The following is a 21691-nucleotide window of genomic DNA, read 5'->3' as shown; positions in this document are numbered from 1 at the left end:
TAAGAGAAGGAGAGCAATTAAACAGATTCCAGGGCTCACTGTGAATTATCTTCTGTCCTAAATACACTTTACATTTTTGTGATTATGCAGTCTTATTTCACTTTTATCTTTTGAATCTTAAATCTAAGCAACAGCCAACAATACTTATCCCTACCAACCCCCTTTTATCCCCAAGGAGACAGGATGTTGAATTATTCTGTCTGGTACTGGCCAAACCGCATGCATCTTTTTTTCTGTTACAGACCAAAATAACTATCAAAACAGCTTACTTTAATAAAATATGGATATCCTGAAATAAACTATTGATTTCTGTTTAAAGACAGGTGACTCTGTACAAAAGAAGGTTTGATTTATTAGCTCAACAACTTTTTTTTTTTTTTTGAGTAGAGGACAGTTAGATATTAGCATGTAGGTAGGCATTAAATTGGTCTGCAAAAGTCTATCTCACTGTAATGACATTTCCCCAAGAATACGGATTGATATAAGCTCCCATGCACATTGCCTGAGCTTAGATGGGTGAATTTGAGTTATTTATTTCTTTGACTAAATCTCCAGAGGAATTAGGCAAAGGTAACTTTTATTTTGTGCAGTTCAGCCACATATAGGACAAGCCTGCCCCCTCTACCACTAAGAAGGTATTGCGGCCACAAACCAACAGCCATGCTTCCTGAAATACATTCTCTGCTTTCTTTTTATGCTCTGCCAACCAGGGGAGTCTCTATGTCAGTTATTTGAAAACCACAATAAAAATCGAACAATATGTTGCGATTCTCTTAAAACATGATTAATCATTCCATGTAGTAATTTCACTTCCACATCTCTCAGATTGGAAAAAAAAATCAGGTTGTGTTAGAAGCACATTTTAGGTCTCTTGGGAAGGAATCCACACCAATGATACATTTTCTCTTTCTCAGATTATCATTTCTGACCTATATAGGACAAAATAGCCCTCAAGGAGCTCAATGACATAGATGCCTCTGATCCCTTTCTCCCAAGCAGGCGGGTTCATGGTAAGCAGTAAGTGACAGCTAAGAATGATTTTTCCTCAGAAGGTTACTGCCACTCTGAGCCAATGGAAAACAATAAATACCATCTTAACTGCCTCAGTTGATTTCTGTGTTGAAACTGAGGAGTGTAGGTATGGATATGTATTAGAGGCATTTTATATCAGTTATATATGAACTATGAAATTAAAAGGGAAACCTAAAGAACTATAATTTTTTAAAGGGACAAACTATTTCCACAGTGTTAGGCATGCATATAGCATCCCCAATATTTACATGACTGTAGAAGTCCATACTTCCAAGTCAACACTTTCCACTGAATTGAATGTTCTCATTGGAATTGATCAACCTCTTAGTGAGATGTCAGGCATACGCTATAAATTTGTGTAACTGCCTTTACCCATGAACCCTTTTTATTAAAGCAGAATGCTTATCAAGGTCACTGTGAAAGATTGTACTTGAAAGCTCCAGGGGAAGACTCTAGAAGTAAGAATCAACAGAAGACAGATTTAATTAACACTTTAAAGTTTATGGTTTGTCAAGGACCTATTGGCCTATCGCTTTTTGGATTTCATTAACAAATGCATCTTGTAGAACGAAGAAGTCAGAATGATATCAAAAGCCAGCTCTCCTAAAAAGGGACTCTAAAGCTTCTCATTTTCTCCCTTCTGGCAGATCTGGTTTGAATAAGCAGTCTTAAGATTTAAAAGGCTGGAAAGACTATGGCTAAGTAAACATGTGTGTATTTCTTTAGGTAAGATTCTACAGGTGTAAGTATACTCAGGGTCTGGGGAAGAGAGAAGGATCAAGCGTGTATGTATGCATGTGTTTGTTCTTATACATGATTTGGCAAATTATAATCATATAAAATATAATAAAAAAGGTTGCTAAACCATCTCTACTTGTAACTTTGGGTCTTGAATACTACATAACACAGACAAGATCACTTTAAAGTGCATGTATAAGAAAAAAAAAAACCCTTTTACAAAATGCCAGATTATACTAGTTTTGAAAAAAAAAGACACATACAAATTCAAAAAAAGATATCAGATCATCAGTAAGTAAAATACCCAACCAAGAGTTTACTATAATCATATAAGGTAATACACATTATTTTTAATATCCTTGTCACATAAGAGGCTTCAGAGAAGTAAAATATCCTATTTTATGAGACAAGAGGTTTCCTAAGATCATGCTGCAGGAACAATCATTTAAAAATAAAATTATTTACTCCTTAATCCACAAGGCAAGATCATACTCATTGCAATCTTTCTGCTAAAACCTTTATTTAAAAAGTCATTAGAGTTGTAAATAAATAGAAGTAATAGTATTATCACTTACCAGCCAAGTAAAGGAATTAGAAGTCGTTCAGTTTCTCTAACGTGGGGATGTGAGTAGATCTGAAATCTCTTCTCACAAGGCTATTTACAAAATAGTTGCAACCCTCTGGTGAGCATTCTGTTTATTTCATGAAGTGTGGGCCTTTGAGTATTTCAACCCCTTCTGCAGAGCCCATGGTTTTTCGGAGCCTCTAAGAACTTCAACTTCACTCTCCAGCTTGCATTCCTCCCAACACCCTACGGAGAATTATTCTTGAAGTTGTTGCTCAGAGTTTAATCTGTGGAACAAGAGGACTCCTCAGAGCCCTGTATGGTAGCTATAGCAGGTGGATAAAGAGGGTTTTCGTCTATCAAGGAAGGAGGGGGGGGCAAGGGGTGTCAGGCGGCACCTCCTTCTAGCTGCGAAGAGCAGGGAGCCCAGATGCCCGCGGCGACGGCAGTGGCGGCGACGGCAGCTCCGCTGTGTCCGGGCGGCAGCAGCCCAGGCCGGAGACGCTGTCCATCCCCTCCGGTGCTGAAGCACACGGACTGGAACCCAGCCGGTCCCCAGAGTCGCGCTTCCTCCACCAGCGACCGCAAAGGGCTTCCTTGTCTTCCAGTCTCACCTTCTTTCCTCTGGCGTTTTATATTTTGGTAGGGGTTAACTGCTTTTCAAAAATAATGCTCTCCTACTTATTTGGTGGCAACGTTTCCGGGCATTATCTGACATTAGAGGAAGGAATCCGTTAGAGATCAGATTTGAGCCTCTCCTCACTTTTCAGTTCAGTTCATCCCTGAACGAGTTTCCTAATGTAGAAATAAAAGGAAACGCACGCACCAGCGCGCGCATACACGCGCATGAGGAGGGGGGGGGAGGAAGGGAGGGGGAAGAGAGAGAATATGAATAAATATAGATGATGTATCGTGGAAAATCCAGAGTTTCTTTTGGTCTCTAATTACAGAAAATGGAAAGGGTTATTTTGAACGACTCCACAATCTTGATTACCAATTAGGGCGACCACACTTAAATTCTGAAAAGCCCCGTTTGAAATCCCTGGGTTAGACACAGTAAAGAGGTCGTGGGCTCTTCTTGGACCCTCCAAGAAGAAATGACGGGTTAGTTTAAAATAAATAAATAAAACGAGAGGACGGGGCGGGGGGTAGGGGGGAAGAAAAAGAAAAAGGAAAGAAAAAGCATCTCGTCTTTGCTACCTTCTAAAACGCTGCTGAACTGGCTCGGAATCGTTGCAGAGCAGCTAAGAGGATCAGCCGGACGCGGCGCGCGCGAGCGTCAGTGCTCCCGCAGCCTGGAGAAACCGGGTGGCGAGTCGCGAGCCGCGGGGGTTGCATTCCCAGGGCAGTGCTCGAGAGCCGCCCACGGCCCGGGCTCCGGCAGGGGAGCGGGAAGAGGCTGATTCCACAAAGGATAGAGTAAGAGATGCACAAAGTCAGCGGGCGGGCTCGACCATCTCCGCCCTTTCGGGCCGGAACAATGCCCACCCCGCCGGGCTGTTGCCTGGGTTTTCAGCGCATTTCCCCTCCGCCGCCCCCGCCGCCCCCCAGCCTCTCTGGTCCGGCGTCCCCAGGCCTTCCAGGCCCTCCGCTCTCGCTCTGCACAGTGCCCCCGCCCCTGCCCGTTCTACCCGCTGTTAACAACCGGCTGATGACAAGCATAAGGAAGGGTCTGCGTGGGTGGTCCCCGGGGCGGTCACCGGGGGCTTCGCCACCCGCACTGAGCACCGCGTGCAGATGCGAGTGCTGTGGGCTGGGGGACTGAATACAGAACGTTGAAACTGTTGGAAAACTGATCCAAATCTCATCCACGGGGACCCTGGAAGAGGGAGGATGTAGTGCAACACAGCCCCCCCCCCCCCCCCCCCTTCAGGCTCTGGCCTTAATGCAGTGAAGATTTCAGCGCCAGGAGGCTGTTGGTAGACTTGGGAGGAAATTAGGGGAAGAATTACTGGGGGGGGGGGGGGGGGGGGGGCGGAGCGAAACACTATATTCTCTAGGGAGGTGGGAGAGGGGCTGTCGCCCGTCCCCGGCCTCCCTTCCTTGAACCCTTTTGCTCCGATTCTGGCAGCACCCGGGAAGTCGTAACCGCTGCGTCTTCCTCCTGCGCTTGCATTTCGGATTAGCTGGTGGGTCTGCAGCGGTCCTCGCCGGCCGAGCCGACGCGCTCTCCTAGGCCCTGCGGGCGGCGGGCGCGGGAGGCCCCAGCAGCGGCGGAGGACCCCGAGTTGTTCCTCGGGAGCGGAAACGCGTTGGATCGGGGACCACTTGGGAATGAAAAGCAGACTGACAGGCTGTTTATTCACACGAAAAGTCCGTGGTTTCGTTGGACTTGCACTGTTTGGCTGCGCAGCGCTACCGTCCTTCCCCGGGGCTACTCGGGCTGGGGCTCGGGCCGGGGCTCGGGCTGGGGCTGGGGCTGGGGCTGGGGCTGGGGCTGGGGCCGGGGCCTGGGCTCGAGCTGGGGCTGGGGCCGGGGCTGGGGCTGGGGCCGGGGCTCGGGCTGGGGCTGGGGCTCGGGCTGAGGCTGGGGCTGGGGCCGGGGCTGGGGCTGGGGCTGGGGCCTGGGCTCGAGCTGGGGCTGGGGCCGGGGCTGGGGCCGGGGCTCGGGCTGGGGCTGGGGCTGGGGCTGGGGCTCGGGCTGGGGCTCGCGCTGGAGCTCGGGCCGGGGCTGGGGCTGGGGCTGGGGCTCGGGCTGGGGTTCGGGTTGGGGCTGGGGCTCAGGCTGGCTCGGGCTAGGGCTGGGGCTGGGGCTGGGGCTCGGGCCGGGGCTCGGGCCGGGGCTGGGGCTGGGGCTGGGGCTGGGGCTGGGGCTGGGGCTGGAGCTCGGGCTGGGGCTGGGGCCGGGGCTGGGGCTGGAGCTCGGGCTGGGGCTGGGGCTGGGGCTGGGGCTGGGGCCGGGGCTGGGGCTGGAGCTCGGGCTGGGGCTGGGGCTGGGGCTGGGGCTGGGGCTCGGGCTCGGGCCGGGGCTGGGGCTCCCGCGGCGGGCGGCGGTGGCCGCGGCTGGGCGACTGCAGGCCGCCGACCCTGTGTGCAGCTGCGCGGGGAGGAGACGCGCGGCGGGAAGCAGCCCGGGGCCAACTTACTCCCACAGGCCGGGGAAAGGTGCGGGTGTCTGCAGCCGTGCCCGATGTAGCTTTTCGGTCTCACATACACAAACCCACGCGGAATGTTTGCTACTTGAGGCTAATTGGGAAGGGCGTGTTTTGCTTTACCATCCGTGTGAAAGTAGGCGGATTTCTCAGGATTGTGGTAGATGAAATGTTCCTTTTCCTTAAACAAATGTAGAGGAACACCTGCTTCTTTTGTCCGCACAAACGAGTATGTGCCATCCGTACAAGGAAGTTTCAGAAAGTGCTGTTTTTTTGTCATAAGACGAAAATCAGCTTTGTTGTGTCAGAGCTAACTCCTCAGGTGCCACCCTCCCCTGCCAGCGAAGAGGCATCTCCCCGCAGTACTTAATTCTCGCTTATTCCAGTTGATTCATTGTTTGAATTATTTTCTCCAGACATGTAAAAGCAAGAATAATTGCAGAAATTTAACACACCAAATAAGAGCATTTAAATGAGTCCCAGAGTACAAAGATGCTACTAATTAAAAACGTGCACTTGATTATTCAGACCTAGAGGAACAGATTCTCTAAGCATTGATTGACAGTAATGCAGAGTCTCTCTGTCTCTCTCTCTCTCTCTCTGTCTCTCTCCTCCTCCCTCTCTCTTTGCCAGGAAGAGAGAGAGAGAGAGAGAGAGAGAGAGAGAAAGCATTTGATTAATTTGAACTGTCAGTCCCAGTAAGATTATGTTAGTTTGATGTCTTTTTTTAAAGAACCAAAATCCACTCCATATTTTTCTTCATCAAGTTGTGTGACCAGTGATAGAAATTAAAATGATGAAAACTAAATGCAGTCTAACGTCTGATGCTTCAGATAAATAAAGTATGACGAAAACCGAGGTGCAGATATGCTGGAGATCAATCAAATAAATGTTTTAAGAAATGTCACCCTTGGAGCAGATTTTTTTGTAAAATTTTATTGTTTTAAATTATTATTTTTAAATGTAAACCTAGGGGCTCCTGGGTGGTTCAGTAGGTTAAGGGTTTGCCTTCCCCTCAGGTCATGATCCCAGGGTCCTGGGATTTAGCCCCTTCTTGGGGATCCCTGATCCTCAGGGAGTCTGCTTCTTCTTCTCTCTCTCTCTCTCTCTCTGCACCTCCCCCTACTCCTCTTGTCTCGCTAATAAATAAAAGCTTTAAATTTTTTTAATTCAAAAATGTAAAATAGTAAAATATGAATATGAAACATCAGAACCATACAGTATATGAAGCATTACATTCACAAGAAAATTTAATACTTTAGAATGGTTACCGGATCATTCGATTTCTCTGTTTCTAAAATTAGAATACAATCCCCACCCAGCCCATCCCTCACAGTATAGGAATCTTGGACAACATTAGCTTGTGGAATATTTTGAAAATAATTTGAGGTCCTTTGAATGGGAGAGTTTGAAATGTAAAGCAAAATCTCCATGCAATATGATCTAGAGTAATGATCATTATATATGAAACTCTGGCCTTCTGTATAATTTACATAAGCCTCCTATTTTGAACTACCTTGACATCATATGTAAAATGGTGATAATAAAATTCATGTGAATTTGATTGAATTGTCATATACCCAAAAAAGTCCTGTATGTAAAATCTTAATACCTTTGTATATTTCTATTAAAAATACGTAATATTATTGATGGAGTATCCCTTAATCACTATTTCTATGCCTTAATTTCAAGACTGGATAGATAACGTGGGTGATCTGGTTTTTACTAACATATTTTTCTATTTCTGTGTTATATTTATGTTTCCTTTTAGAGATAACCCAATATCCACATCTGACTCTTTCAATCAATGGCTTCAATATCTCATTATTTTGAGCTGATATGTTCTTATGGTCAAGTACAACGAGGTATTATCTATCTATTGCCAATTATTTCTGAATCGGATCCTACTTAAAATTGTTCTTTTATATGTTTCCTAATAGTATGCTAAGTTTGTTGGGGGGAAAAAAGATTCCAAAATGTAGAAAACATTGCTAAGAGAGTCCTTCAAAACAGGGTCAGGAGGATATTGAGGAGGCAGGACTATGCAGGTCTTCTGTTTCAATTCTTGGAATAGCATGAGATTCTGATTTTTGTCATTTGCAACTGGACCACCTTCAGCTAAGGTTTTCTAATTTGCTGAATTATAATCAGGTAAATCTAGAGGACTTTGTGTTTGTTTTTGTATTACTTGAGTTCAATTGACTTCAGTTACAGGAAAAAGGTGGATGGGATTGCAGAACTCCAATGACTTCAAAGTAGCTGAAGTACAAAATCCATCAGTTATATTTGTTTGATTTTTCTGTTAAGGAAGGTAACAAGTAGAAGTCAGAGAAACTTAGGAAATTGGGCTGTATAAACTATGGTTCCTCATGTGTAAGATGTCATTTTAGACAATGACTCCCTGAGCACTTTATTTATTGAGTGTAACTTGCTCAGAAAAAAAAAAAAAAAAAAAAGTGCTACTTTTGTTACTTGGGTAAGTTACTTAACCTTTTTGAGTCGGTATCTTCATTTTAAAACAGAAATAAGGCAACCTGCTTAGTAAGGTTTACAGCCAGCCCCTAGCTCAGCGCCTTGTTCACAAAATGCTCAGTGTATGATAAGCTGATCCATTTCTAGGACATCTCTTTCATGCCTCTCTGACAGAGACAGTGTATTGGAGAGTGGTTTTTGTTGTTGTTGTTCATTAAAATCAATCAGGGAATATTGCTTTATTCAAAACACATCAAAGTGAATAGAGTTTAAATACAAGTATGTGGAAATTCCACTTCATGGTTTCAGTACTATGGAAGTCCTTTCACAGGTCATCAGGTCCTGCATGGTAGCAGGTTGCTAACCAATGATAAAAAAATGAAGCAATCCTTAAAGAATATACTGCCAATTTAGCCTATATATCACATTAAATATTTTAAATGCCTAGTAATATACATTCTTTATATTAGGCATACATATATCCTTCAGTATCTCCTTTTATTTATGTGTATCTGTGGATGCACATGCATGTGTATATGCATGAGTGTATTCACATATGTTTATATACACATGTAAATAAAAATAAATAATCATTATCCTGATACCTCACTATTACCCAATTATTTAGAGAAACATTTCTTGGAAATGGTGTCTAAAATGGTCTCATTTAGTTTATTTTTCTCACTTATTACATCATTTTCTTTCTAGACCTATCTAATTGGACTTCTCTATCAAAGTCAACAAACTATATTCTATTTCTGAATCCAGTGGTCATCATTCTGTTCTTACATTTGTGAAAATTAATAAAGGGAGACCTCACTAAAGTAAAATCTGAAGGCAAGAATGTGGAGTGGTACCACTCAATGTCAGGTACAGGAAGAATTGTCGATTACATGACTTCAGGAGGGAAAAACAAAAAACAAAAAACAAAACCACTGAATCTCCTATGAGAAACTGACTACCCCTACAACTCAGCCAAAAACAAACAAACAAACAAACAAAAAAAACCCTGAACTCCTACTTTTATCCAGTGGACTTTCATTCAAAACAAAGCCTCCCAAGTTTCTCCTTCTTCATAAAATGACTCCTCTCCTTTGTTTGTTGGACTAGCCTCTGGCTTTGCCATAGCTTGCACATCCCAAACTGCAATTCTCTGCTGCTCTTAAATAAACCCATTTTTGTGGTAAAATAACTTTTCTTTTTAAAGTTAACATTACACTCAACATCTTACTTGATTCAAGAACAATCTTTGATCTATCTGATGACTGCTTCCTTCTTGTGAAATTATTTACATAAATGGCTATTTTTCCTCAGCCTTCCCTGCTGATATCTTACCAGCTCAAACCTCTTGATGTTGAAATTACCAGGCCTTAATTCTTGGACCTCTACCCTTCTTTTCCTACATTATCTGCTTAAGTGATCTCATCCAATCCCAAATCCTATTGCTTTGAATATACAATTTATATGACATTGACACCTTAATCTGAAAAAGACTCCATTGTGTCCCAGATATATGTAGATGCAAGTTGTATACTTGACATATCTACTTGAATGCTTACTAGATATCTCAACATGTCTGAAACAACACTTTGGATCATCATCCCAGTGAAATTCTTCCTCTGACTATAGTCTTCATCAAATAAATACATCACTACTCAACCAGTTAAAGCTCAAAGCCAAAGAGTCATGCCAATATTTATCTTCCCTTATACACCATGTGCAAAAGATCAGCAAGGAAAAACTCTTGTTTTTGTTCCGAAAATATTTCCCAAATCCACCTGCTTTCTCTAGAATAACTTTTTTACTCTAGTGCAATTGATATATTGGTAACATACCAATTATTAATCTCATTGTTGCCAGGTTTTCCCTTAGAATCTTTCCTCTGCACAGCAGTAAGAATGGATTTTTGACAACACAAATCATTCCATATCATGCTTGTGCTTAAAACCTCCCAGGACTTCCTAATGCATTGAGCATAATGTCTCACTTTGCCAATGTGATGTTTTGAAGTACTACTCTCACTGCTCAGATCTTTACATGTTTGGTCCCACTTTTCCTTCATATCTCAGCTTGAATGTGACATTATCAATGAGGCCTCCCCTGATCTGCCAGTTTAAGCAACCCTCATTGTCTTTCTGTGTATCCATCAATTTGTTTTAATGTCTTTATAACAAGTATCCCTGTCAGAATTTATTAACATGTGGTATTCCTTATTGATTCTTCTCTCACTCTGCCATTCAGACTGTAGGAAAACAGGAACCTCATGTGCTTATGAATCCTCTTCTTTAGAACAGTGTACAGCACACAGTGTGTGCTAGTAAATGGTTGGTAACTGAATGATCAGAAGACTGAAGCACTGTGATAATTGTCCAGAGTATACAAGATTAAGCAAAATATTGTCTTTGCTTTTCAAACCTGGGAAACATTTGTTATTTACAGGCATAAGAAAGAGCTTCAATACTGTGGTTACTCCTTATGATAATTTGCTCTTTAAAAATATACTCAGCCGTTTTGAAACCACCAAAGGTGTATTTTTTTAAGATTTTATTTTACTATTTATTCATGAGAGACACACAAAGAGAGGCAGAAACATAGCCAGAGGGAGAAGCAGGCTCCCTGCCAGCACCCTAATGTCTGACTCAATCGCAGGACCCCAGGATCATGCCCTGAGCTGAAGGCAGACCCTCAACCACTGAGTTACCCAGGCGCCCCTAAGAGTGTATTTTTGATGTTGTAATAAGCATTTATTTTTAGAAAGTTTCACCTTGTATGCTTCTATAATTAAAACATTTTTATATAATCAACTAGATATTAATATTTTAAATTACTGAAATTATTCATAGTCTGGAAAAAACAAAAGAGGGGCATGAACACAGATTTTGTTCTATACCCTTCCCTTTATTCTCTTTGATCTACATTCTTTACACTTTCATTATCTTCACTTCTGTAGGAAAAATAGGTATATGATTGTTTTATGTATAGATGCATCTTCTATTACAAATCCAATATGGTTTAATGTGGAAAAATTAGAAAAGAGTGAAGAATTTCATCTGGCACATCCTTACCAATTACAGCACAATTTTAGTGTATTTTCTCCTAAACATTTTTCAATATATTGCACCACCTCCCATTAATTATCACAGTATAGTTAAAATTTTTACTAATACTTTTAATTCAACACAATATGTATGATTTTTCTGTGTTGTTATTCAGTCTTTATAATCACTTTTAAAGATTGCATATCACTCTTATGTGGAGGCAACATATTGGTCATGTGTTTATTTTATGACATGTAGTCTATTTTTTAATTTTGCTACTATTCGCATGAATAGTTTCAGGGAAATATTTCTATTGTTTGCATTATTTTGGAGTAAGAGTCAAAGAAATGGAAATACAGGTTTAAGGTATATACTTTCTAATGTATGATTTGTGTGTGTCAGACAGACAGAGGAAATTGCCTCGCCTACTCTGTCTTACTAGGGATAATCATTAACTATTAACCACTCATCCATAATAAATGAATTCTGTTATGATGTTATTTTCTCCCAGAACTATTATATAGAGTTTCCCATGTGAAAGGCAGCCTGATTTCAAATTAATATGTGTAACTTTTCCTTGTGACTCTCTTTGTGGGCTTGTATTTGCAACCACTGTTTTTTTCTTTTCACATCTTAATATGTATTTGTCAATATTAGATGCTTCTTGTAATACTACATTTTCAGCCTCTCAAGGGGGTGCCTTTTAAAGGTATACCACCCAGGTTCCCAATATTAAATTCTGTAAATGCCACAAAACATGCATTTTTGTCTAAACACCTCAAAAATGTCATTCGAATATGGTGAAATTACATTCTCAGCCAAGCCTCTCTGGGAGATAACCATTTAATATTTTTGAAGTTCTCTCCAGAGTCCTCTCCTGTAAATTTCAGATAGCGTGTATACTTTAAGTACAATCATAAAACATAAACTCAAACTTAACCCAAACATAAATTCATTCAGACTTTTATAACAGAAAAGTTAAAAAAAAAAAAACACTGAACTTTTGCTTTTCAAAAAGATTAGAACCAAGGCACCTGGGTGGCTCAGTGGCTGAGCATCTGCCTTTGGCTCAGGTCATGATCCCAGGGTCCTGGGACCAAGTCCCATATTGGGCTCCCCACAGGGAGCCTGCTTCTCCTTCTGCCTATGTCTCTGCCTCTCTCTCATGAATAAATAAAATCTTTACAAATAAAAAAAGGTTAGATTCAAACACAATGCCAAAGTTAATGTATAAAAGTATAAATTTATGATGGATTCTGATAACTGTGGATTGTATATAACATAAATGTTGCTTTCTTTTTACACTGATTCATTACCATGTCATAAACTCCTAAGGTGAAAGACAAAAAAAAAAAAAAAAAAAAAAAAAAAAAACCTCTGGCAAAGATGCCACTGTATACTATGTTACAATCAATCTGCACTCAAGATCACATAATAGTTTTTTTGGTTCAGATACATATATATGTGTAAAGCTTATATATCTGTCTATCCATCCACCTATCTGTCTAATGGATTGATTGAATTAACAAGTTTAATTAAATGGCATCCTTGTATCCATACTTTGCAATATGGATTGCAGTTTTCATAAAGAATTGGAAACTATTTCTCCTTTGAATCAGTATAGTTTTGAAATTCGCTTTTACTAATAGGAGGAACCAGGAGTAACAATGTGCTAATCCCAAATCTGGGTTTCAGGAGCCCCTGACCTCTCTGGTTCTCTTTTGGACATTTCCCCTCACCACAGTAACCAGGAAAAGCCAGCCAGAGAAATGATACGAGGCAGTGCTGAGTCCACTCACCAGGCACTATTCTAGCCCAACCGTTTCCTGGCCTTCCCCAGCTCACCACAGATACATCTGCAAACCCACCTTGAAATTAGATGACCTTGACTCATGACACTAAGTTTGGGGGTAGTTTGTTGATATCAATAACCAATATATCTTATTTAGAGCCTATTTGTTACATTTTCTATGCATTCTTTTCCAAACAACCCAGTTAAGTTAGTCATATCCTCTACCTGCCTCTGTAATGCTTGGCTGCTGGTTTAATTTTTTTTTTCTTCTATACTGAAATCAGTTGGAGCAAGAAAATGTAAAAGCTTAATGTATCATTTTATAGCATTTTTCACATTGACTCATAATTCCTTTGGTTGTTGTTTTGGAGATTTTTAAAAGCAAAATAGGAGAATATATTTACTCTAACAAATGAGAAGCCCAGAGAGGATCATGCACATTTGTATTTTAGAGTTTAAACCTGTAGGGCAGGTGTTGCCACTCCTCTATCTTATTCTTTCTCTGAGTTGCCCAAGTGTCCCCAAACACTTGGTGGAAAAGTTGGACATAGATAGCTCAAGATTCCTGTTATCTAGCAAGCCCACTAGAAAAAAACATCACTTACATATCTGTCTCACTAGGAAATGAACAACAGGATGTGGTTAGACTCAAGTAGTGAACAGATGTACTATTCATTTATTCTGTGTCTTCATGTCTTTATTCAACAATCTACAAGTAAATGTTTTGGGGTACCTGCTATGTGCAGAGCACCTTGCTAGACACTTTGCTAACCTTAACATACCATGGAGAAGAAATTGTCCCAAGTTCAGTGAGTTTACAATCTAGTGATAACAGGATGCAAAGCTAGTCTGGCAGCTCTTAAGCTGCTAATATGGCTTAAGTGGCAAAACAATACCACACTAAATGAGTCCATGTTGGTTTCAACTGGACCTGAAATACATACAAGAGAGTGAGAGTAGAAATAAGTTTATGGATAAATAGCTAAATAAGAATCGTTTTAGTTACGGAGAAAAATAAGAAGTCTGTAATATTATATTTTATTTTTATGAGGTTTTATCCCAATTAAGGATATAGAGAGTGCAGATAACTTAGAAAGTCAAGTCAGTGTAGCAATGCAGTAGAGTCACACTGATCACTGTGTCCACCTGACAGACTTGGAGAGTTCACTGTTGGCACCAGGGCTCTTACTCACCTGAAGGTGGACAAGCAAGGACCCAGAGACAGCAGATCACTCATGTGCTCCGTAGTAGAACACAGAACCTTGTGCAAGAAGAGTGCTGCCCGTACAGCATACACTTGTAGTATTCTCCTTTCTAGACCAGGTCCTTGAAATTTTTATCTCAACACAGGAGCTGAAACTTTGAAAGGTCAAGATCACCAACTCTGGGGTCAGAATATCTCTACACTGAACTATAAGACCCTTCTCAGTTCTGTCAGAGGTAGCTCTTCAAATCTGAGAAGATGGCAGACATGGCAGTCAATTCAGGAAATCTAAGGCCGCTGGTGAAATCTGAAAGAAAGACTCATAGTTTGGGTATATAAGGCCACTCAGTTTCCTGTAGCCATTTGTGAGGAATGGAAAAGTGAAGCCCATACAACCCTCCTAGCAGGACAGACCTATCCCTAAAGAGAGAACTGAACCCAGCCTCCTGAAGATTGCAAAATGAGTTAGTTAGGCAGTTGGATGTAGAGGCCACTTTTAGACAACAGACTTGAACAATGGAAACTTGATCAAGGCAAAAGGGCACACAGCTACTGCCGGGTTGAATACAGACACACTTATCAAGGCAGCCAACTCCAAAATATCCATAGCCCTAACTCACCAATGGACTACTTACAACCAGATATAGTTACCCCCTTTAAATAGAGCCGCATCACTGCCTCATGGCACACAGTTACTACTTTGCCATCCGGCCTGCTACTCCCTTGCAGTGTATTCAATAAACTTCCATCTTCTTTGTTCAGCCTTGGGTGGGTCTTTTCACCACCCATGATGCTGGCTTCCACCCCATCATTGCTCCATATTTGGGGGCCACCATCTGATCCAGAGAGACACCACATTGGAGAATAAGCTTACACTATGACAAGTAGTTAAAAGTTTGATGTAGGAAGATTGTACCTAGAACAATAATAAGCAATCTGGCTCTTAGATTACATTTAAAAAAGTAAACAAACAGGCAGAGACACAGGCAGAGGAAGAAGCAGGCTCCATGCACCGGGAGCCCGACGTGGGATTCGATCCCGGGTCTCCAGGATCGCGCCCCGGGCCAAAGGCAGGCGCCAAACCGCTGCGCCACCCAGTTAAAATTTTGAACTTACAGTTCACTTACGTATTGAATTTTTGGGAAAGAATTTCTGCCCAAAATAAGAATTAGGGTGAAGATGTTTCTCGATGTCTGGGAAATGCAATAAGTTAATTGTATCTTATTAAAATCTATCAAAATCATCATATATGACATAGCTTTCTGTCTCTAATCATACAACTATCAAATTTTTAGAGAATATTTGGGGACAACTTAGCTGTATAATAATGACATTTTTAGGGCATTTAAAAAAATCTACTTTAATGAACATGACACAGATCAACTAATAACCTAAAAACAAATAAAACCAAAACATTTTACAAGGATGCTATATTAGTGCTGAGGATTTTAACTCTATATGCATTTTTTATATTTGAAATCCTTTAATATTTTACATAAGTTAAAGAAAATTTTGTTCAGTGTATTAAATATTTACAGTTTTGCTATATATATATTCTACTTAAAGAAAAATTTTCATAAAGAAATTTTATTGGTGGAGTGTCTGGGTGGCTCAGTGAGTTAAGCATCAAACTCTTGGTTTCGGCTCAGGTCATGTTCTTGGGGTCATGAGATAGAACACTGCAGTAGGCTCCATGCTCAGTGTAGAGTCTGCTTGTTTCTCCTCCTGCTCCTTTGCCACCACCTTCACTGATGTGCATGTGCCTCTCCCCCAAATGGATATTCTTTTTAATTTTATTGGTGCTTTTAACACTTTAAAAAATATATTTGAAGAATCAAGTGAAAAACCTTAGAATTCATCCACAGAGATATAGAATACCATATTTGATATTCACAACCATGGTTGTTATTTTACATCTAAAGCATGGTTAATACTACCTCAGTTGTGGAGACAAATATATGCATACGCATATGCTTTATTTCCAAATGTTTATGCAATAAATGAATAATGGTATGGAATGGAAAAGATTGCATATAAGCATTTCATTTACTGTAGGATGTCATATTAAATCCAAAACTTTTTAATGATAATTCCTTTGGGTCAGAAGTGATATAGAAATATTCATGAATATGAATTTTTGTGTTTAAAAATTACAACACATTATAACATATTAATATTATAACATTAACATTTTTATAAGTATCACTTTGATTCTTTTTTCCTTATCCCCATTCACCCTTGGTTTTAAGTAATATTAAAAGGAAAATATTTTTCATGCTGATAAATAATGGGAAGAACCAGATATTGGGATAAGGAATTCTTTATAAGTTTCTACATGTCTTGTGACAGTTTCTGTCTTGCATTACCTTTTCAAAGATGTTTGTATAGCAAACAGCCTTGGAAGATAGAGATAGTAGAGTACCTTCTTCCAAGACAGAGAGAACATATTTTTCTGACCAGGAGAATAAAGGCAATATCTCTGTATGGGTTAAATATTGAGCAGATTTGCTTACAACGCCCTTTATGAAACCGGAGATTTCCTAATCTCTGTTCCTCATCTGTGATTCACACCCGCTTTGTATGCAGCACCCACCTTGGCATCATTCCTATGGGGCTTGATGCATAAGAGAAATTGAAGTGAACTTGACATCCATCCTGCTTGCTATGCCGTAAGTACTAAGGCCCTTTGTCTCTGCCTCTTGAGTTGTGTGTCTTGTGCCAGCATACATTAAACTGTGGCAGGCTAACTTGTTTAGCGTATGAGTAGAGTAAAATCACAGATCCTACATATTTCTTGACACCAGAGAACAGAGAAATTGGCTGGAGGAGCCCCATGGTGTTCCTGGGGAAAATGAGGTTTTCCCCAGAAAATGAAGTTAAGTCAGCAAGACTGTTAATCAGCTCCTCAGCTACCAGTTTATTTTAACCCCCAGAGTATGGCAGTGGGGATTCAAGGGGAAACAAAAGCATCTAAAGTGCTTTACAACCAATACTTGAGAAACAAATTTAGAGCTTTAAGTTTTAATTTAATTTATTATTTTACTCAAATTATTACTATAATATAAATCAAGAGACAAGTCAACTGGTAAGATTATGGTAATGTTGTGCCCAAGATTGCGAATCCGAGAAACCACCAAGGAGCTGACACTGATGCAAGCACATGAGGGTTTATTTACAAGCTGGAGCTTGGGTCCAAGTGCACCCGACACAGCGGAGCAGGGACTTGGACCCCAAGGTGGGTTACAGCTGGGTTTTTATGGGCTGGCCTAGGGGTAAGGTGAGGTTTTTCAGTAAAGGAGGGGGGTGTGATAATCTCCAGTAAAGAAGTCTCACAAGCTCTTGCTTCCTTAATCCTATAAGGGCGTGCTTTGTGTTTTTTTCTGTAGCCAGGGTAAGGTAAAGGTAGAGTTCAGTACCGTCACAGTGGCCTGGTCACAGTGGCCTGAGGTGGCTACTGAAGCTACAATGGCTGTACCTGTGCCAGTGTTAAACTTGAACGGCCCTAATTCTCTCGGCCTCCACAGTAATATTAATTTATGCTAACTTACCGAGTTTTCAACTATGTAACCTCAGCCAGTATGGTTTTATCTGCAAAACCATTAAAAGCTTGACTTTTGTAACCATGTTACCCACTTCTTAAGTGTAACAGTGTAATCTTTAAACATGAAGACTCCAAAGAGGATTAAAATAACAAGTCTTCTATGAATTGAGTAGATTAAAGGATTCGGTGTTAAAACAGTGACATATATATCTGCATATCTGCATATATTTAACTAGGATTAACTTATTCTGCCTCTGTTAAAAGGACTCAGCATTCTGCCTTTTGCAAAAATATTTATATCATGTTTATTATACACCTCAAAGGTATTCAGAACAAGTCACCCCAAAATGTGGTACTTTGGCACGTGGACTATGTTGAGTTGAAGGCAACTGAGACCCTGCAGGCCCCAGGAGAAAATTTGCCCCTCCCTTCACTACCTGGAAAAATCTAAATTGGAGTCCTTTCCCAGAATGAGTTTTTACCAGAGATAATTTTTTTCCAAGTGATGCATCTATTTGGCATAGCAAATATCTTACTATCAAACATCTGCCCTCTTATTTCCCTGAGAATTGTCCTCTATGGTTCTGAGGTCTCAGCCCCCTATCCCATTCCTTAGCTCAGGATGACATCTATACTTCATTTTACTTTCCTGTCTTTGAATCTCTCATATATGTGGGGTTCCCATATATACACAATTAAATTTGTTTTTCCTCCTATTAATCTGTCTCATGTCAATTAAATTTTCAGACCAGCCAGAAAAATCTTTCAATGGTAGAAGAAAAATTTTCCTCCCCGGCAACGTCATAGCAAAACCTTTTTAATAACAAATTTATTCCTTGCCTGTGTCTTACAGTTATTTAAATCATTTTTTTCTAAAAAAATAGTAAATAATTTAATGTATAAACGAGCATTTTCTCTCAAAATATGGAATTACATAAAACAGAGTGCATAATTTATGTTGGAATACAATCTGTAAATAAATATACTATTTCACATGGATAAACACAAGAGATGGTAATGTCGCCTCAATGTAACTAGAGGCAATAATGCAACTGAACGTAATTCTAAATATATACTTAGGTAAATGTCTCATTCTCTCAAAATAAGTAACCAGTAACTTGTGACAATACCCAAAGTTGGCATTTTTCAGATAAAGGAAAGCAATGAAGTGGAAAAGGGAACATTGTCACACTTGATCCATTTATATATTGCCTCATTTCCTTGCTGCTCTGGTTTCATTTGTTTCCATTCCTCTGCTAAGCAGCAAATTCATAAGGTTGACATGGATTTGCAACATATTAGATATTTCTTCCAAATTGCATCACTTGTCCCAGAGATGTTGTCCTGGAAAGGCCCTGAAGGTTGCCTGTATGAGTGCTGGCAGCAGCCTCCCATGTGACTGCTGGTTTCTTCCTCTGCTCTTGTCCACAATTGCCACTGAATCTCTTTTGCAAGAGATGGTTAAAATATGGAAAATTTCCATTAAACCATCCTAGCAGTGGCTTAACTGAGAAGCCATGAGACATACATGAAGAATTCTAAGAAGACTATGACAGCTTCTGTGAAACTTTAGCTTGAAAATTCTCCACCATATCTGGGGGCATCACAATGCCAGATTTCAGGTTGTACTACAAAGCTGTGGTCATCAAGACAGTGTGGTACTAGCACAACAACAGACACATAGATCAATGGACCAGAATAGAGAATTCAGAAGTGGACCCTGAACTTTATGGTCAACTAATATTCGATAAAGGAGGAAAGACTATCCACTGGAGGAAACACAGTCTCTTCAATAAATGGTGCTGGGAAAATTGGACATCCACATGCAGAAGAATGAAACTAGACCACTCTCTTGCACCAGACACAAAGATAAACTCAAAGTGGATGAAAGATCTAAATGTGAGACAAGATTCCATCAAAATCCTAGAGGAGAACACAGGCAACACCCTTTTTGAACTCGGCCACAGTAACTTCTTGCAAGACACATCCACGAAGGCAAAAGAAACAAAAACAAAAATGAACTATTGGGACTTCATCAAGATAAGAAGCTTTTGCACAGCAAAGGATACAGTCAACAAAACTCAAAGACAACCTACAGAATGGGAGAAGATATTTGCAGATGAATGGATAAAGAAGATGTGGTCTATGTATACAATGGAATATTCCTCAGCCATTAGAAATGACAAATACCCACCATTTGCTTCAACGTGGATGGAACTGGAGGGTATTATGCTGAGGGAAGTAAGTCAATCGGAGAAGGACAAACATTATATGGTCTCATTCATTTGGGGAATATAAATAATAGTGAAAGGGAATAGAAGGGAAGGGAGAAGAAATGGGTAGGAAATATCAGAAAGGGAGACAGAACATGAAGACTCCTAACTCTGGGAAACGAACTAGGGGTGGTGGAAGGGGAGGAGGGCGGGGGGTGGGGGTGAATGGGTGACAGGCACTGAGGGGGGCACTTGACGGGATGAGCACTGGGTGTTATTCTGTATTTTGGTAAGTTGAACACCTATAAAAAATAAATTTATTAAAAAAATAAAAAACATATCATCATAAAAAAAAAAAAAGAAAAAGAAAATTCTCCATGTAGAACTGGAGAATTCTGCTTTCCCTGCAACAGGGTAGAACTAATTTTGTTGTAATTATTTGGTTTTTTAATTTTCATTTTTAATGGCCATTAGGTAGGTATAACTTATATTTTTCATTTGCCTTTTAAAATAAAAGCCTTATTCTCTTCTCTTCAATATGGTCCCCAGGTAAATAGGAAATCCTGTTATCATAATAAAGTAATCTTATCCAGGAAAATATCTTCATAAAACGATGTAATAAAGCCTTATTTCCTGGGGTGCATGGGTGGCTTCATCAGTTAAATGTCCAGCTTTTGATTTCAGCTCAGGTCATGATCTCAGGGTTGTGATATCAGGCCCTGAATTGGGCTCAGTGCTCAGTGCTCAGCAGAGAGTCTGTTTTTCCTCTCTCTTCTTCGCCCTCTGCTCCTCATTCCACTTGTGCACACACACTCTCTCTCTAAAATAAATAAATAAATAAATAAATAAATAAATAAATAAATAATAAATAACACCCCCCCCAAACCTTATTTATTTTATGAGGTACCTGGAATAGTCACATTCTTAGGGGTGGAGTGGTGGGGAGGAGGTGTGGGAGTTAGTTTCTAATGGGTACAGAGTTTCAGTGGGGAGGAAGAAAATGTTCTGGAGGTGATTGATGCTGATGGCTGCACAATGTGAATGGGGCCCATGCCACTGAATTGTATATTTAGAAATGGTTAAAATGGTAAATTATATCTTATGCCCCTTTTACCACAATAGAATATGCAAAACAAAACAGGACAACTTATTTGATTCCTAAAAAAAAAGATAACCCCTTTTTCTCTATTTGATTTCCTTCTATAAAATGCTACCTAATTTTCATTAACATTTACATCTTCTGTCTACACCAACCTTGTATAATAAACTTATTCTCTTGTGCCTTTACATAAATTTAGGAGAGAAAGGAAAACTACTTTTATTACTTCTAGTTTTTCATTTTCATGAGTTCCAGTCCAAGTTATCTTTTTTTAGGGCAGCCCAGGTGGCTCAGCGGTTTAGCGCCACCTTCAGCCCAGGGCCTGATCCTGGAGACCCGGAATCGAGTCCATGTCAGGCTCCCTGCATGGGGCCTGCTTCTCCCTCTGCCTGTGTCTGTGCTCCCCACCTCTCTCTCTCTCTTGAATAAATAAATAAAAATCTTTAAAAAATTATCTTTTTTATTCAAAATGAATGTTAATATCAGCATATTTATTTAACAATGTTTCTTCTCTTTTTTTAATTGATTAATTTTTTAGAGAAGGAAGACGTGCACAGAAGGAGAGCATCTCCAAGAGACTCCCCGCGGACCACGTAGCCCAATGTAGTGCTAGACCTCATCACTCAGAGACCATTAACCTGAGTCAGATGGTTAACCAACTGAGCCACCCAGGAGCCCCTCTGTTTTTTTGTTCTTATTGTTGTTGTTATGTTCTAAAAATTTTATTTATTTATTCATGAGAGACACAGAGAAAGAGAGGCAGAGACACAGGCAGAGGGAGAAGCAGGCTCCATGCAGGGGCCCGACGTGGGACTTGGACTCCAGGATCACGCCCTGGGCCAAGGGCGGCGCTAAACCGCTGAACCACCCGGGCTGCCCATTTTTTGTTTGTTTGTTTGTTTGTT

The 21691-nt window shown here is 40.5% G+C and overlaps 1 protein-coding gene across 4 annotated transcripts in view; it reads right to left on the bottom strand.

Moving 5' to 3' along the window:
* SNTG1 (syntrophin gamma 1) overlaps positions 1–3805 on the bottom strand; it is an 813219-nt gene extending 809414 nt beyond the window's left edge. For 2 of the 4 annotated variants that reach the window (XM_038579273.1, XM_038579274.1), the window contains exons 1-2: positions 3536–3803; positions 2346–3130 (exon numbers count right to left, since the gene is read on the bottom strand). The gene's annotated coding sequence lies outside the window, so the exon portion shown is untranslated. Of the gene's footprint in view, positions 1–2345; positions 3131–3535 lie in introns of all 4 variants that reach the window. The other 2 variants (XR_005380942.1, XM_038579275.1) reach the window with 2 other exon arrangements.
* Between the last annotated feature and the right edge of the window lie 17886 nt (positions 3806–21691).

The sequence above is a fragment of the Canis lupus genome, chromosome 29 (genome assembly GCF_011100685.1).
Source record: "Canis lupus familiaris isolate Mischka breed German Shepherd chromosome 29, alternate assembly UU_Cfam_GSD_1.0, whole genome shotgun sequence".
Taxonomy (NCBI): domain Eukaryota; kingdom Metazoa; phylum Chordata; class Mammalia; order Carnivora; family Canidae; genus Canis; species Canis lupus.
This window is presented reverse-complemented; position numbering and strand designations above follow the sequence as displayed.